A 6,418-nucleotide genomic window follows, 5' to 3' on the forward strand; every position below is an offset into this window, starting at 1 on the left:
TTCCTCCTCTCCTATTTTATGTGTGTCGAAATTTGGGGTTAGGGAAGTCTATTTATAGACTTTTCTTAACCCTAATCCCAGTTGTGTTAGGTAATTAAATAATTGGAATCTTATATGGAATAGGATTCCTAATAATGTGGTCAGCTACTATAAAGAGTTATTCATTGGCAGCATACGACATGCAAACTATGACAACATAAGCTCTGTCATCCCCAATTGTGTGACTGACGAGGATAATGATAGTCTTCTGATGCATCCCTCTATTGAAGAAATCCGGAGTGCGGTTTTTAGCATGAATAGGGACAGCTCGCCTGGTCCGGATGGGTTTGGAGGTATGTTTTATCAGAACTTTTGGGATATTGTGAAAAATGATGTTTGTCAAATGGTCTTTAGTTTTTTTGATACTGGATACATGCTGCCTGGTATGAATTCAAGTATTATTGCTCTTATACCCAAAACTGAGGGGGCAAACGAAATACAACACTTTAGACCTGTGGCGATGGGCAATTTCAATTACAAGATCATATCAAAGATTATTTCTGAAAGGCTCGCCCCGATTGCTGCCAGTATTATTTCAGACAACCAATTTGGCTTCATAGCCGGAAGAAATATACATCAGTGCATAGCTACTGCTTTTGAGGGGGTCAATCTGCTTAAAAAGAAATGTTTTGGGGGCAATATGGCTCTAAAAATTGACATCAGAAAGGCCTTCGATACTCTGGATTGGAATTTTCTTCTAGCGGTGCTTGAATCATTTGGTTTCTCTCTCAAATTTAGAGAATGGATTTTGGAGATTTTAAGGTCGGCTAGAATCTCAATTGCCTTGGGTGGAGGGATTAAAGGATTTTTTGGATGCTCCTGTGGGGTCAGGCAAGGGGACCCACTCTCTTCCACGTTGTTTGGGCTAGCAGAGGACTTCCTGGGTCGATGGATAACCAAGCTGATTGGTGAGCGCAGGCTGGACCCCATGCAGTACACGAAGGATTCTGTCTTCCCGTCGCACCTGTTGTATGCTGATGACATGTTGATTTTCCTTAGAGCTACGACAAAGAACATGAAAGGTATCCGTGACACTTTCAACATGTATGAAAATTACTCTGGTCAAGCTGTTAACTGGAATAAATCCCAGGCTTTGTTTGGTAATTTCATCACTGCATCAAGAAGGGGCAGGCTAGCTGCACTTCTAAATATTCAGCAAGCATCTCTCCCATTCTCTTATCTGGGTGTACCTTTATTCCAAGGAGCGCCTAGAGCTCGCCATTTGAATCCTCTCCTTGACAAATTTCTCAGTAAATTCAATCTCTGGCGTGGTCGTATGCTTTCGTTTGCGGGGAGGCTCACCCTCATTAAATCATCATTAACTGGTGCCCTGGTGCACTCCTTTCTGATTTACCATTGGCCTGCCTCCCTAGTGCAGAAGGCTAATAAGGCAGTAAGGAACTTTCTCTGGACTGGAGACAGGGATTGTAGGAAACTCATTATGGTTCCGTGGAATCTCTGCTGTCAGCATGTAAACAATGGTGGATTGGGGATTAAAAATTACAGGTTTTTAATCAGGCTCTTCTTGCAAAATTTGGTTGGGAGCTAATCCAAGGAAGTGGTGCTATCGTCAAACTACTTCGGACCCGGTTCTTTGAAATTTCTGGTCTGAGTAAAAAGCACATTTCGTACTCCTCTATTTGGTCGTCGCTCAGAATGATTATTGATGAGATTAGAGCAGAATCAGTTTGGTGGATTGGTGAGGATTCGGAGCTTAACTTTTGGGTAGGAAATTGGATTGTGCCGTCAATAGCCGATCAATGGCAAATTCCACGAAATTTGCAGGCAAACCTGTACGAACCGATCCATCTTTACAGACAAAATGGAGAGTGGCACAATTTGCAATCGCTTCCTGAGGACATCCAATCTCGGATTCGGCAGATTGAAGTGCTAAATGGAGCGGATTCATGCATTTGGGAGCTTTCTGACTCGGGGCTACTGACAGCCAAAGCCTATTATGCCATTCACGACACTGCAAACAGAGTTGGTTGGAGCAAGTTCCTTTGGAACCTGCACGTCCCTCCCAGGCGAGCCGCAACCTGCTGGAAACTTCTGCATGGTAAATTGGCAGTTCAGACGGCGCTGCAGAAGAGGGGATTTCATCTCGCGCAACGCTGTGAGTTGTGCAAATCTAATGTAGAGTCTCTCTCCCATCTCTTCATCACTTGCGAAGTCGCTATCGAGCTGTGGTCTATGATATTCAACTTGTTTAACATAGGTTAATGCTATCATTCTGCTGTTGCTGAGTTCTTCTTGGCTTTATACTCGATGCGCCTTGGAAGAATTAGGAGAAAGAGCTGGAATTATGCAGTAGTCACTTGCATTTGGTTCATTTGGCTTATCAGAAACAATGCGATCTTTAAAGATGACCTCCCTTCAATCCAAAGCATAAAACACAGACTCGTGACGCTGATTAGGGAGGGATGCGGCTCTGCTGTTAGTACGGGAAGACAGATTCCGGAACTGAGTTTTGTGACAGTGAGATGGCTAGCTCCTCCGGCAAATTGGATAAAAGTGAATATTGATGGTGCTGCGAGTTCTGTAGGCAACGCGGGAGCTGGGGGATTATTCCGCAATGCAAGAGGATTTGTCGTCGGCTGCTTCGCTCTTCCTATCAGGAGCTCGTCCCCTATCATTGCTGAATTAAAAGCAATTGTTTTTGCTGTCAACGCCGCATGGGAAAGAAACTGGAGAAACATCTAGATTGAATCAGACTCAACTTTTGCGGTTCAGTCGTTGAAAAACAGTCGCTCTGATATGCCTTGGAGAATTCGAAGGGAGTGGCAAACCTGTCTCAATCAGCTTTCTGTTATGAACTGGCAAGCATCGCATATCTACAGAGAGGGCAACCAAGCTGCGGATCGATTGGCAAGTCATGGGCAATCAGCCACATCTACTTGCTGGTGGCATTTAGCTCCATACTTCTGCCAAGAGTTAGTGGTCGATGATCTATGTAATGTAGCTCGTTTGCGCTTTCTGTAAATTGGTGTTTATTCTTTTTTTCTTTACATTTTTTGATTCTTTTTTCTGTTCCTCCCCCTCTGTAATTTTCTTTTTTTATCAATAAATTTCGGGTTGTTGGTTGTGTCGGGGGTGCCAGCCTAGCTGGGATGTCCGACCCTCCTTCACGTCCCAACTTTCAGTCAAAAAAATCTAAATAATAACTAATCATATCTAGATAATTATTATTAATCAAATTAACAATTAATTAATGTTGGGGATAATTAAATAGAGTTTCAATCACATAAAACTTCTAATTAATATTATCAGATAATCTTTTAATTTAATTGATAACCATAATCAAATTATAATTATTAATCAAATTAATTTATCCCTAAATTAATGTAAATTTCGGCCCATATGTATATGTCCCACTAATTACATTTTCGTCCTCCGATTCCAAGTCCCATATGTGACCCATTAGGTTCTTTATTGCCACAAGCCGTATATACCATTTGAAATTATTCATCACGATTAATTCCAACATATCTATAACGGAATACCGTCGAGAGCTGTTACTAGCAGAACCTATTATATTCCCCCAGAGCAATTAAGAAGTCAGGTTGATAACTGACATTAACCTTTCTGTATTAGGTACAGTATAATACGATCCTTCATCAACTATATCCTTTCGGTCAATTCCTTATAACCATGGAATGTGTCAAGGTTACATATAACGAAGAGTCTGGTTTTACTTGTACAGGTTGAATTCACTCTGAAAGATAAGTTAAGTGAAATGTTTATTTCTACTCTTAACTGTATCACCTTGTAAGGATTTCAGTCAATTCACCACAAGCGGCCCTTTGGATATATCTCCCATTTATCGGGAGTGACGAATGCTCAATCTGACATTAACCATTCTGTAATTACTTCGCGTGATACCCAACCCTGCTCTCACACACCCTAGGCTCTCACCTATTGGATCGTGCTCGCACAGAATCAAAGTATCAGACTCCGCAATCCAGAATTACTAATTAATGAATGTTTGAGTCTGAGGATTAGTTATACCTACTAATACCGATGAGATGAACAGTTGACACATTAGATAAATCATTCCATTCTGTTATCTCAAGTCGGGTCTCAATCCTAATGAACTCCTTCATCAGATCCATGTAACTGTCTAGATATCAGAATATCTAAAGCTTGTGAGATCAGCTTTCTGTCTCGACAGAAAACACTGTTACATGCAAGTCTCAATAGCAATATGCCAATTCCTATAACATATTACTTGACTTGGGTTTACTTTAAGTCTATCAGTCTATTATAAAGTATAGTCTCACTTCATGCTTGTATGAACACTTTATAACTACTTGAATAAACTTAGGATTACTTCCTTTGTGAAAGATTTGTGCCTTTATATATAGTTACATATTAATGCTATATATCTGATTAAACAAATGACCAAATAAACAATTTATTCATTAATATTAATATCCAAGACAATTGTATTTAGGACACTAATTTCCAACATTTTGCACTTCTTCAGGAAGTGTGTTTATGTTAGTATCTATATCTTTAACAGAATCATTCTTATCATTAACCAATTTTCTTTTTCTATGATTTTTATCCTTTGAACCAATAGGTCTTCTACCCTTTAGTCGTGTTTGAGAACGATCATCATGTTTTTATTCAGGAATTTCAATATGAATTGGTGCATTAACTACTAGTATGTAATTTTATTACTCGTTTTGGATCACCAAGTGCATCTGGCAACTGATTTGCTAAATTTTGAAGATGAATTATTTTTTGAACTTCTTGTTCATAAACCTTTATTTTAGGATCCATGTGAGAAAGTGATTAAGCTTTCCATGTTATTGTCTTTTACATATTTTTATTTTCTCCCCCTAATTTAGGGAATTGGATTCATTAAAATGACAATATACAAAACGTGCAATAAACATATCTCCTATTAATGTCTTAATATATTTAATTATTGAGCGAAATTCATATCCAACATAAATTCCTAATCTATTTTGAGGACCCATCTTAGTGCGATGTGGTGGAGCAATAGGAACATATAATGTACATCCATAAACTCTTAGATGAGAAATATTAGGCTCATGACCAAAAGCTAATTATAATGGGGAATACTCATGATAGCTTATCGGTCTAATGCATATAAGTGTGGCTGCATGTAAAATTGTATATCCTCATACATATGTAGGAAGATTAGTTCACATGAGTAATGGTCTAGCAATTAATTGCAGATGTTTAATAAATTAGTATGCTAGATCATTTTGTGTATGAACATAAGCTACATGATGTTCAACACATATCCCAAGTGACATACAATAATCTTTAAATGTTTGGGATGTGAATTCATCGGTGTTGGTCCCTTATGACGTACAAGTATAGTTCCAAGGGGGGGGATAGGAACTATTTTTAAACTTGTTCGTTAAGGCTGACTTCTTTTTCTTTATGAAAAGAATTACACAGCGCGCTGAGTGAGTTTAAGACACTAGCTTAGTCAACTGGTGACTAAGTCAGCTTCTTTCCTTGAGTTAGGAGATAGCACTTTGAGTCTATTCCTGAACTCAGATACTCAATGCACATAACTCAGCGTGACCTCTTTACTTAGTCAGTTTTCAAGCAAGCAAATTATATATAAGGAGTTTAAGGTTAGAGAGATGTTACTCAGCAGATTTATCAAGGTTCGGCTTCTATGCCTACGTCCTGTCCCCGGAACACATTCCGAGCTTTCGAATTCTCTACTGAGCTCTTTAAAGGTAGAGCATCAAACCTTTTACAACTAGAAGCTAAGTATTACAAGAGTACCTTCCTCTATACCTCTACTCACTCCTATTCTACCGCTGAGTACTATAACCGAGTACTCAGCCTCTCCTTTCTATACTTCTAGAAATGATGATGAGATTGTCCTAAACAACAATTGCTAAGACACTTTAGATGATTGGAAATCACTCTAGACTTTTACACAGAATATGGAAATTGGTGTAAGGTATTTGCTTTGCTTTTCTCACAGATTCTTCGAGTATGAATTTGGTCAGCGTGATTGCTAGTTGAAGATTTGCATCGAATGAAGCAAATGGATGGCCTTTATATAGTGACACTTGAGGCACCTGGTCATTTCGAATTTCGAAATAACCGTTGGAGGGAAACGGCTTCCTGTCGTTGTCACTCTGTGCGTGCTCAGCGTCGTTGGCCAATGGAATTCTTGCATCTTCTGTCTTCGTCAGTCTTCGGCAGAATGTTTCGCCATTTATGGAAAAGTCCATGAGACAGCTTTCTGCGCCTTCTGAACTTTACACAAAGTAGAAATACTTTGTCTAGAAGTTGAACATTTCCTGTCGCTGTTCTGACTGCTTTGTTGTCCAACTCAGCAGCTTCATCTTGAAGCTTTTGCCACGAAGGCTTCTTGATC

The sequence above is a fragment of the Euphorbia lathyris genome, chromosome 9 (genome assembly GCF_963576675.1).
Source record: "Euphorbia lathyris chromosome 9, ddEupLath1.1, whole genome shotgun sequence".
NCBI lineage: Eukaryota > Viridiplantae > Streptophyta > Magnoliopsida > Malpighiales > Euphorbiaceae > Euphorbia > Euphorbia lathyris.